We start from the raw sequence: 12,748 nt of genomic DNA on the forward strand, positions 1-12,748 counted from the left end.
CTTCCTTTCTTTCTATGTATATATTTATTCCCAGTCATGGGTGTTGAACTCAGGGCCTGGGCACTGTCCTTAGTTACCTTTATATTTGCTCAAGTCTGGTGCTCTGCCACTTGAACCACAGTTCCAAATTTTTCTTTTCTTTTTTTTTTTGTTAAATCTTTTTTTTTTTGATTGGTCATGCAGCTTAAACTCTGGACCTGGGTAGTGTCCCAGAGCTCTTAAGCTCAAGGCTTGTGTTCTACCACTTGAGCCACAGCACCACTTCCACTTTCAGCTTTTTCAGTGTATGTGGTACTGAGGAATCGAACCCAGAGCTTTCGTGCATGCTAGGTGAGCACTCTACCAATAGGCTACACTCCCGGCCCAGTGATTTTCTATATAGGAAAAATTCTTAATAAATGGTTTAACTTAATTGGCATATTAGATAAGATTATATATTTCAATAACATGTGAAAATTTTTTACTTGGGTAGAAGGAATCATTAGCACCAAATAAACATCAAATGAAAATCATTTTAAATGGGAAAGATGCTATAAATAATTGATATTTAGCAGTTCACAACTGGGAATTCTAGAATGTACTAACCATCCATTGCCCTGTCCAGTGGTTCTGTTCTCTATTTATTCTTTTAGTTTTACAACAGATAAATACTGTATTTTTATTTTTTATTATTTTATTTTTAAAAATTGTGATCAATAGAAGGATTACAGTTATATTTGCCTTACTTTATATATGTGTATTACTTTACACACATTGATACCCCTTCCCCTCCCACCCCCTCCCGTCATCTTGTTTTCACCCCTTCCCTTTCCAATTTCAAATAAACAAATAACCATATATACAATATACCAGATAACAAGGTAAGATACTGTAACAAGGCACGACAAACAAGATGAGAAATAACATAGTACCTGATCTCTATTTAAAGACAAATACTTTGGATGTAGAAGATAGTCTTTTATTTTGCGTTGATATTGGTGGAATTATTAAGAGTGCATACAAAATTATCTTCGAGTTGGCTATGAGGGTTTGTGTTGCCCTACTTAAGCTCACTTTAAAAAAATGATAAAAGTTCTTCATTTGCTTTTTCCTACTTAGGTTTTGCTATTGAAGTTAATTTTGTTTATGCTAACACTTTCTAATTTGTATTGAAGCATTTTTTTGTTTTGGAACATTTTGTGGCAAAATTTACATCTCATTCCTTTGCACTTTTTTCTGGTAAAATATTTATAAGAAACTATATAGTCTGCAGAGAATATCCACACAGTAGGAAAAGTTAATATTCAGATACTGTGGTATTTAGGGACTCTTGTAAGTTGAACAGCACAACATAAAGCCATGTTAAGGGCTGTTTTGTTTCCAAAACTTGTTTCCTTTTGTTGTGTGCTGGTCTGGTCTTGGGATTTGAACCCAATGCCTAAGCTTTTTTTTTTTTTTTTTTTTTTTTTTTGGTGGTTAGGCTATTACCACTTGAGCCACAGCTCTAATTCTGGCTTTTTGGGTAGTCAGCTGTATGTAAGAGTGTCACAGGCTTTCCTTGCTAGGATAGCTTTGAATGGGGATCCTCAGATCTTAGCCTCCTGACTAGCTAGGATTAAAGCCTGGCCCACCTGGCTTTAACACTTGCTTGTTAGAACACCACTACTAGGAGGTCTGTGGCCTCAGGAGCAGAGCGGAGGCTGGTTTTCTGAAATTTAAAAGAGAATGCACATAGCTACTTGGAGGGCCTCAGGGACACATGAGCTTCATGTGTGCAGCGTGACGTGGATAGCAGATATTCCCGCTACCTTGGAAAAGCATGGCAGTGGCAAATGCCTCATTGGCCTTGGTTGATTCAGGTTGTGATAACAATATGCCATCAGATGGCCAGCTTATAAAGAACAAAAACTTATTTCCCATAATTCTGGAGACTGGGAAGTCCAAGATCAAGATGATGACAGATTTTGTGTTTAATGAGTTCTGCTTTCTTATAGATGGCTATCTTCTCACTGTAACCTACATGGTGGAACAGGCGTCTCTTCTTGGCAAGGACTCTTGCAAAGGCCTTTGACTTAACCCGTCCCAGGGGCCGTTTCTCATAATACCATGGTTTTAGGATCCAGGAAATGAATTTTGGGAGAACACTATCATTCATATCATAGCAGGGAACATTCTAGAGACTTCTAGAATTACCTCCCCAGCATTTCCTACATGTCTTGCTATTCTGAAAAGCTACCAGAGATATAAATCATCAGAGAAATCAAAGCTGCTCTTGATTTTGAGTCACAAAGCAGACAGAGTGGATTTTGAACCACTGTAGATGGTGACTGCAGTGTTTTGAAACCAGGAAGCAAATGAGCTGGATGGATGATCCATTCAGAGAAACATGGATGCTGTTGGAAGCGTGGTGATGCGTGCCTATAATCCTGCCTAAAGTCTGGGGTGGGGACAGGAGGTCTGTGTGGACATGTGGCACCTCCTTGGACTTACAAATGGAGTTGGGAATAGGCATCTCTGGCGTTACACCTGTTTCCATGAGATTCTTGAAGCCTGATAACCTCCGCGTTTGTCAGACCCTCCTCCTGGGATGGCTTTCTGTACCCACCACAGCACGCTGGAAAATCTTGCACTTCGGCTTTACCACATTGTTATCTTCTTGTATCATCTCCTGAGACCAAGGCCCCAGGAGTGTGGCTGTCGGTGGTCCTACTTATTTCTGTGTTTTATCACTTTTGGAGTCGTCAGTACCCAGGGTCTATCGCCTAATAGAATTCATGTGGAACAAGCCCTGAATATCTTGAAATTTACCTGTAGGTTCAAGAGAATCTCTGAATAATTCTTTGTAACCCATCATCAGCCAGAGCAAGACTGTGGCTAAAAGAGGAATTTTTCTATTCTGTGTTTTATAGCACTCTCTCATAGAGAGGCTGGAAGGCTTGCCCCGCTCATTTCCTCACAGTTTATTATGCGGAAAAACATAAGCTTTCTGTTTTCCTGGGTTGTTAACTTGGCACCTCATTTTACATATAGAACTTGCATCAAAAGACACTGTCTCTATGAATTAATCAGCCATGTAGAGAGCAAAAGTACTTTACAGTCTGAGGACTCTGAAAGCTCATCTTCTGGGAAGAATGATATCATAGGCCAGGTGTGCAAAGAGACTTCAGAGCTAGTTACCCAACCATTTACCTCCTAAAATAAGCTAATGAAGTTGGTAGGAGACCCACTTCAAAGATGATGAAAATGATACTCAAAAGGCCAAATGACAAGTCCAAGGTCATACCGCTGATAGGAGGAAAAAAAACCCAATGACTAACTCAAAGCAGGGAACTTTCTTCCTAATTCATTCCTTCATTTTCCTTGCCAAATCATTATACTTACTATTTACAACATGATTTCAAAGTATAAATTGCGGAGCGGCTAAATTAAGCTAATTGACATATGCATTCCCCTCACATACTTATTTTTTGTGTGTTGAGAATACATCCAAAGCCAATTTTATTTTTTTTTAAAGAACTTCATTTAGACTGGCACAAAGACGTGCCATTATAGAAATGGGAGGTGTTCTTTGCCACCACCCATCCTGTGGGAGATTAATCAACAATCCTCAGTGTCACTGATGGGTCCTCAAAGATGCGGGCTATACCGCCAGACTGGGAAATATTCTGTCAGGAAAGTGCTTCAGTCCCTCTGTCCCACAGGCTCTGAGACAGACGGGGAAGAGAAGAAATGAGCAAGATCCTCTGGAGAGATCTTGAAGAGTCTTCTAAAAGCTTACAGTCTATTGGATGGATGATTTCCCAGGGCAACTGAAGCAGATCAGCACAGACTGAAGGACATTCTTATATAATTCCAGAGCCTAGAAGTCCAAGGTGTTGGCGGGGATGTGTTCCTTCTGAGACTCTGGGAGGCCCCTCCTTGCCTCTTTCTTGCATAAAGTGGTGGCGGCGGCAGCTGTCAGTACTTCTTGGTTTCCCGTTGTACCACTCCAGTCAGTCTCCATACCCCTTGTTTTTGGCCATCTTCCCATGAGGCCATGTTGGTTTAAAAGGTCTATCCCAGGCCAATCGGTTGTCATCCTAATGAATTACATCTGTAACGAGTCTGTTGCCAAAGAAGGCCATATTTTGAAGCTGTGGGGCTTAGGGTCACCACATCCCACAACTCAAGCCACAGTGGTATGCTTCTTCTCCAACTGCTTCCTGTATGCTTTGGCTTCCAGTAGCCTGTGTTTGCAGAACCTTGCCCCGGAGTCTGCATTCTGTATCTGGAGGAAGTGCTCGGGCTGGTGAATGGGGATGATAACCCCTACATTATGAAGTTGTCATGAACAGATGAGAAAAAACGGTATGTAAAGACCTTCTGGGCCAATAGTAGATGTTCAACTAAAGCAGATCCTGTATTTGTGTGTTTTCTGTTGCTGAACAACATACCTGAAGCAAGGTTTTACATATACGTTTAATGAGCTCACAGTTTTAGAGGCTGGACGTCCAGCTTGAGTATCCTCATTTGTTCCGTCTCTGGTGAGGGTCTCCTGTGATGGTACTATGAGAGACGCATGCCTGAGAGGGATTGCATGACAAGGCAGGAAGTCAGAGACGGGGGAGGCAGTCTTGCTTTATATAACAACTCCTTTGCTGGGAATGAATGAGGGCAGTGCTTCCAGTGACGCAGTGACATCCCACCAGGCTTCCACCACACGAACCCTTGGGAGAACACACGGCATCCAACCCTGCATTTGGTGCTGGTCCCTGTCTCCTGAGAGTATATCTGGTAGGCCTGGAAGGAGGCACCGAGGCACGCTATGCTCTGCAGAAGAGATGAGGTCAGTAGCATCCCTCATTCTGCGCAGTCTTGGAGAGCCACTGAGCAGCTCATCCAAGACCTACCCCTGGCTGGGCGCCAGTGGCTCACGTCGGCAATCCTAGCTGCTCAGGAGGCTGAGATCTGGACGTTGCAGTTTGAATCCCGCCAGGGCAGAAAAGTCCCTGTGAGACTCTTATCTCCAATTAACCACTCAAAACCTGGTGCTGTGGTTTAAGTGGTAGAATGCTAGCTTTGAGCACAAAGAGGCTCGGGGACAGTGCCTCGGCCCTGAACTCAAGTCCCATGAACTAAAAACCAAAGCAAAACAAAACCCATTTCACTTCTGTGATCCAAGGCTGGGGTGCCAGAAAGAAGGCCACAGGGAGCTAATGCCTTCCTTCTCCAGACCGTCAGCGTGGGGGGCTAGGATTTCACTGTACACATTCTGAGGGGATATAAAGATCCAGACTAAAGCATTCTATGGGCTCCCCAAATCCATGCACTTCTCACAGGCAAAATGGATTCATTTAATTTCAGCAGTCAGCTTTCCAAACTCTTTCATGAGCTCATTAGTCTTTTTCATGAGGATTCTCTTGTGACCTAATCATTGACCATCTTCCACAGCCTTCACTTTGAGGATACTTTTGAGGTATGTATTTCGGAAACAGGGATATTCAGAGCATGTTCATGAACCTATTGTGTGTGTGTGTGTGTGTGTGTGTGTGTGTGTGTGTGTGTGTATGTGTGTGTGTGTGTGTGTGTGTATGTGCGCATGTGCGCATGTGCGCACATGTGCGTGTGCATGTGTGTTCCAGTACTGGGGCTTGAACTCCTGGCTTGAGCATTTTCTCATAGCTTTCTTCAATCAAGGCTAGTACTCTTACTACTTGAGCCACAGCTCCACTTCTGGTTATTAGAGATTAACTGGAAATAAGAGTCTCATAGACTTTTCTGCTTGGTGAACATCTCAGCCTCCTGATTAGCTAGGATTATGAGGATGAGCCACTGGCCCCCAGTTTGCACGAGCCTATCATAATATAGCATGTGTCTTCACTTCTGCTGGAGAAGACAGGACTGACTTTGTGTATGTGTAACTTGTGTAGGTATACAGAACCCCACATTTAGAAAGGCTCCATGTTTGGAGCCTTGCAATTCTTTTTTTTTAAATTATCAGGACATTGTTTGGAGGGGTTACAGTTATATTCGTCAGGTAGTAGGCATATTATTTCTAGCACATTGATATCCCTTCTCATGTTTTTGTCCCCGTTTCCCTCCCTCTTTCCCCTTCCAATCATCTTGTTTTCCCTTCCCTTTCCTATTTCAAATAAACAAATAAATGTATATACAATACATCAGGTAACAAAGTTAGACACAGTAACAATATGAGATTAACCAAAGGGCAACAAAAGAGAAGAGAAATAACACATGGCCAGAAGTTTGGCCCAGTTGTAGAATGCTTGCCTAGCATGCACAAAGACCGGGGTTCGATTCCACATACATAGACAAAAAGCTGGAAGTGGTTCTGTGGCTCAAGTGGTAGAGCTCTGGCTTTGAGGAAGCCCAAGGACAGTGCTCAGGCCCCGAGTTCAAGCCAGGACTGGCAAAAAAGAAAAGAAATAATATAGTACATTAAGAACAACCATCACACAAGGTAAACCTCTTGTTTCCATAGCCTAGAGTTCATTTCCCTTAGTCTCATCCTATATGACCTTATATACAAACGTTTTGCGCTATTGTAATTCTCTGCTAGGAGAGTCCTGTGTACTAATTATTACAAATGAGAGAAACCATTGAGCCTATGTTACTCTGGATCCCGCTTACTTCACTTAATATGATTTTTTTCTAAGTCTTTCTATTTCCTTACGAAGGGGGTGATGTCATTCTTTTGATGGCAGCATAGAAGAATTCTTTTTTTTTTAACCTTACATTGGGCACATACATTATTGCAACATGTTTTCAAAGTGGTGAGACTCTTCTACATCCCTATCAGCAATGTACAAGAATTCCAGTGGCTCTATGACCTCACCAGGTTCTGTTGCTTTCCATCTTGGTTATCTCTCCAAACTTTTAGAACTAGAAAAAGGATTGGTATGCTGTGAAGGTCTTAATGTTGGTCCAGGAAAAAACTCTTCCTAATCCCAGCTCTCCTTTGCATTTTGACTCCTTTGTTTTCAAGTGATAATGTCATATTGTCTGCTAATCTATGGCTAAATGTTGGGACGTTAAGCAAATGTTTCTAAACTAATTAATGGTAAAAATTAAACTAGACATTAACTCATGATCAACAATAACTCAAAAAGAAAGCTGTTTAAGTTCTCCCGTGTGATATATGCTTTCCATAAGGGCGGTAACTTAATTATTTAAATTTAAATTATTCAATCAAAATAAGCATGAAGTTGAAAAGACATTCTTTTTAAGTACACCTTTGCCAAGAATGTGGATTGTGCTAGAGTAGGTTTGCAACATGTTTGGTGCAGAATCACTTTCATTCGAACAAAGGCTTTCTGAAGTCCAGATATTTCATATATGATATTTTTTGTTCTTCTTTAAAAGTCAGCTACCTTGCTGTGAAGAGAAATAGGTAGATTTGATATGCTGAGGTCGTCAAAGAATTATGTTTTTGTTGTAGTCACATTGTAATCTCATAGATTCTTTTATAAAGCAACCAAAATATAAGCTAAGTGATGAGCTATTGCTTCATAATAAAGCTGCTTACTGTATTTCCCATGATTTCTTAAAATAGTATGATAGAAATATTTCTACTCCTTAAGAGTCCTGGTCAATGTGGCATACTGGATTTTTTTGGATGTATTTTAAGGACAGCAGATGTCATAAAATAACAATAAGTGAAACATGTTGAGCTGCATAGAGAAAAAGTTAAAACTTACTGATGTAAGGAAAAAAAAGACTTAAATGGAGAAACACATCACAGTCATAGCTCAGAAGACAAAAGATGCCTGTATTCTATCTATGACACATGTATAAAATACTTCCAATCAAAACCTGAAAGGATTTCAGGAAGAAATGGACAAACTCAAGCAAAAAGCTATCAACAGGAATGAACAAGGAAGAATAATCAAAATAATGTTGTAAAGATTTGAACAAAGGAATTTTTGCCAGGTGCTCACGGCCCATGCCTAGCTACTCAGTAGGCTGAGATCTGAGGATTGCTAAAGCTAGCCAAGGTGGGAAAACTCCATGAGACTCTTAGCTCCACTTAACCACCAGAAACCCAGACATGGCGCTGTGGCTCCAAGTGGTATAGCCCTAGCTTTGAGCAAAAGAGCTCAGGGACAGGGGCCCATGTCCTGAGTTCAAGCTCTACAACTGACTAAATAAGTATATAAAAGCAAAAAAAAAAAAAGAAAGAAATTTTCACTTTGTTATTAAAGCTTTTAAGAAAACACTGGTCTTTGGGGGACATTTCTGTCTTTTGTTTTTGTTGTTTTGTTTTAATTTTTTTCCCATCACCTGAGATTAGGTATAAACAATGGTGAATGCTTGAGTAGCAAGTGGTGAACTAAATCTATATATTTTCTATCTATCTGTCTGTCTACAAATTTTACTTCAAGACATCTCAACCAGGAAAAATAGACCATGGCTGACTTCGTGTTGGACTGATTTCTTTTTCCCCACAAGGGTCAATCAATACTACCCTGTGTGGACTACCTCTGTTCTATAGGACAGTTCTTACTGAGCCTTTCCAAAATGGGATGGAGCTTTTAGTATGAATAGAAGGCTCAGTATCTTTCCATTAGTGCATTCCATATAATACGAGGATATTCAGAATGGTTCCAAGAGCAGATGGATGCTGAGCGCATTTAAATGACAGACAAATAAGTGTATTATTGATACCCTGAGTAACAGACAGGTGAAGTGAATCACCAGAACGGCTTCCATAAAGCATCCTTCATAATTTCTGGTGGTTCATTTTCTTATTAACTGGAATGATTTTTTTTCTAAAATATAATCAGATGGAAGAGGAGGGGGGAAGATGGACTCATCAGTGGAAGGGCAAACAATCCTTCTTCCCTAAGGAATAAGGTTGCTTTTTAATTTAAAGTTCCAGCAGATGACTAATGCTTGTATTTCCCCAGAGTGACTATATCAGGATTTCTATGCAGGGAGCCAGGGAAAAGCGGAGGTGCAATTTTCACAGGCTTCCACCTGTGGGATCCATTGTTCCTCCGCATGTGCTATTCTTAGTGCTGGCTCGGTCTAGGACTCAATACTCCCATCAAGGGCAAAGATAAGGAGGAGAAGCTGTCCTGGGCAAAGGCGACATGGCATGATATCAGCCACAGGGTTCTCATGCCCGTGTGCTGTAATGCTTATTTTCAGGACTATCCACACATCTTGTGACTCCAGACCAGCATCCTCTTTGAGCCTCCCGCAGGCCTCACTCCTTTCTCATTTCCAGGACCTGAAGAAGGTGCTAGGCCGACTCCATCTTGGGCGTTCAGGTTACCCGACTATAGATGCATGTGTGGAAGGGCACATGTATTCCTTTGACGTATATTTGACATTTCCCCTGACTGTGGCTGTTGGAATGTCTTGATCAGGAATGATTTTCATCGGTCAAAAGTTTATACCTCGCTCTGCGCTCCCACGGTGCCCGTGAAGCACCAACACAGTCCCAGGGGACGCTAATGGGCTCCTACCCAAATGACAAGTGGCTGCTGCTCCCTCTGTGGCTCACCTCCTTTGTGTGGGTCTAGAAAGGGCCTGGTGAATCCTTGTCAACGTCTTCCCCTTCACGGTGTATAGACCAGAAGTCTGAGACTCATTCTAAAGTCTTCTCTATGTTTGGTCTCTTTCTGTCTCACTGTTGCTCTCTGTCTCTCATTACAGGGCTGGAGATGGAACGTGGGACTTCTTGCATGCTCTGCAAGGGCTCTATATCTGAGCAGCTATCTTATACCTGAGCTCTTGGATCCAACTCACAAAGGGCTGTTTATTTCTCAAACCCAGTTTCTGCTTTCTCCAGCTTTAAATATTTCCCTACTACGTAATCCAGCGGTCCTTGAACTCACAGTCCTGATTCAGCAGCTCCAAGGGCTGGGATTGCAGGTGTATACCACCACACCCAGCCTTGAGGGTCAGCTCATCTGAAAACCCTCACCCACTTTCTGGTTCTCGTCACGCTTGCCTTTCACCTCCTCTCAGTCTTGCGTCCCAGGTGATGATCACCCTAAACTGCATGTGACTATGCCTTACTCTATTTCAAATCTCTCAGTGACTCATTATCAGCATGGCAGCAGTCTGACCCCTGGGCATTCCTCTCACACTCTCCTTCTCCCTCCCCGCTAGCAGCCTCCTCCTAACCTTTCCAGCTGCATGTAACTTTTGCTCCTGTCCATTCCCCATATGGTCCATTCCCCATTTAGTATGATCCTTTCTGACCATACTGAATTACCTTCAGGTCTTCACGTGAGCCCTGCGTTTATACGCTTTGGACTTTGCACTTGGCCCCACTTACCTGGAATAGCCTCACTCCTGGCCTATGGAGTGCACTCCTGTTTACTCTTCCACCTTCAGTTCAAACTTCATAGTCCTCTCGGGAGCTTCCTCTGGCCTCTCAAGGCAGATTCTTTTCATTCTTTGTCCATTAGCGTGCTTGTTCAAGAGAGTGGTCAGTGCATGTATAGCCTGAGGAACCTGTATTCTCTTTTCTGTTATCACTTCTCCAAGAACTGCTTGGAGGAGGGCTCAGTTAGAGCTGTACCTGGCACCCGGTTCCAGGCCCCTGATTCTCCACTGATTGCACAGTAGTACCTTTGACTTCGGGGTTATTCATTTACAGAAAGATAGAGATATTTGCTGCTTTTCCCGAAGGTACAATATTAACTTATTCAACTCTCTGTCTTCTTGGGAACTTACTCTTTTAGAAGTGATTTTTGAGTTTCTTTTCAAACAGGTGTTGCCTATCCCAGGAAGAAATGGCAGGTGCTCAGTGTGGGAAGGAGAGCTGAAAGAGGCTTTCCCCTGCTCTGCATTGGCATGTCTGTTCTAACACAGCCAGCTATATTGTCATTTCACTTGTGTTTTCTGAGAACACAGCTTTTCTCCTATTAGTTCTTACACCACCATTGCCTGGGATGGTCAACAAAACTTGCCTTATATTGGGAAAATAAAATCAATTCGTGTATCTTCTCTTATCCTACCATCTATAACCGGTACTTTGCTGCTGTTGATATTCAAGTGCTCTTGACTTCAGAATCATAAAAATTTCTCTCAGATTTTTAGTAGCTACACATGTTACTTGGATACCACTATATCACAACACACCCTGTGAGAAAAATGGTGAGGTTATCGGGCATGTCTGGAAACAATGGGCCACTAGTGAATGCTGTAGTTGCAAGAGAAAGCCACCAGATGGCTTAAGGAAATGAATTTATTCCCAAGCAAGATTTGCAGCTTAGAATCTGGGACCAAATGAAAAAAAAAGAAAAAGAAAAAAAATAGCACTATTGGAGAGGAATCCAGAGCAGGTCTTTAGTGAGCCCCAGAGAGCCAACAAAAGCTCCTTAGGATCGCTTGACTTCAGTAAATGGTTTCTAGAGGTTTCGTGAAAATATAAAACTGTGTCATCTTGCTACTTGCCATATCTACATGCTTTAAAGAATAATCACAGAAACTCAATTCAATTCCACAAATATTCATTGAGTGCTTAAGTTTCAATTAAATCTTATGATTGGCTTCTTGAAACATATGCCATAGAAAAATCACCGTTTGCTAGACCTGGGGAAATGAGTGACAGACCTAAGGTGAAGATGAGCTTCCTTTTCCTTTGTGTGCATGAGCACTGGTTTCCATCTCAAGAAGTGCTGGTGGAAAAATGAGTGTGACCTAGAAAATGTCTGCATATTATCTATAGGCAGAATGGGTGAAACAAAGCAAAGCAAAATTTGGGATGATTAGGCGATTTATAAATCAAGAGGGTGTTTCATGTGGCATTCGCCTATCTAAACCAGAGTTTACAGTATTAGATTAAAAAAAAAGAATGAAACAATTTAAAATAGAGCTATGACTGGCAAACATAGGGGACATACCACCGCCAGAAGATGTTCCGCCTGTGTTCAAATGCTTGGTGCTGGGAGACACTGTTGGAAAGGCCTACGCTTGTTTATTGCTTAGAATGTCATACATGCCTAAAGACATTTCTATCCATGGGACAAATACACCATGGGGAAGGAATTGGTGAGGGGACACAGTTATGAATTCCAGTCCTAACTTCCAATTCTGTTAACACTGAGCTAGTAAACATTGTTAATCTGCTTAGATAATTAAAAAAAAAAAAACGGAGGCAACTTTCAGCCACCGCATTTTGAAATCCATAGTAAAGAGACACTTTAGAAATATGCAGGATCAGATTTCTTTAAAATTTCTTATCAAAAAACGAAGCATGCCTAAAGAAAGTCAGAGAATATTCCTCTTTTTAATACTGAGAACAGAATACATTTTTTCCCTTTTTGGCAGTCATGGGGCTTGAACTCTGTGCTTGGGTGCTGTCCCTGAGCTTCTCAGCTCTACCACTTTGAGCCACAGCACCACTTCTAGTTTTCTGGTTGTGAATTTGGACTTAAGAGTCTCAAGGACGTTCATGCTCAAGCTGGCTTGGAACAGCGATCCTCAGATGTCAGACTCCTGAGTAGCTAGGTTTATAGGCGTGAGCCACCAGCGCCTGGCCAGAATACAGTTTTGAGATAGGATCATGCCAGGTAGTCAAGATCCTGTTACCTCCTGCACTGTGTGCTGGAATTATAGGAGATGACACCACACTTGGCTACATAACACATTTTATAATTCTTGATTAGTAACTTTAAAAATAAGGAGAATTTAGACAGGTGTAATCCTAGCTACTCAGGAGGCTGAGATCTGAGGATTGTGGTTCAAAGCCATCCTGTGCAGAGAAGTCTGTTAGACTCATCTCCATTTAGCCACCCAAAAGCCAGAAGTGGTG

At 41.8% G+C, this 12,748-nt stretch overlaps 1 long non-coding RNA gene across 1 annotated transcript; it reads right to left on the reverse strand.

The window, feature by feature from the left end:
• Positions 1 to 3,453: 3,453 nt before the first annotated feature.
• On the reverse strand, positions 3,454 to 6,987 carry LOC150049471 (uncharacterized). Its single transcript, XR_016539001.1, has 2 exons — positions 6,607 to 6,987; positions 3,454 to 4,541 (listed from the first exon to the last, which is right to left on the reverse strand). It is a non-coding gene; the product is annotated as an uncharacterized LOC150049471 (long non-coding RNA).
• Between the last annotated feature and the right edge of the window lie 5,761 nt (positions 6,988 to 12,748).

Source organism: Megascapheus bottae, chromosome 20 (assembly GCF_031878675.1).
Source record: "Megascapheus bottae isolate mThoBot1 chromosome 20, mThoBot2.hap1, whole genome shotgun sequence".
In the NCBI taxonomy this organism is placed as follows: domain Eukaryota; kingdom Metazoa; phylum Chordata; class Mammalia; order Rodentia; family Geomyidae; genus Megascapheus; species Megascapheus bottae.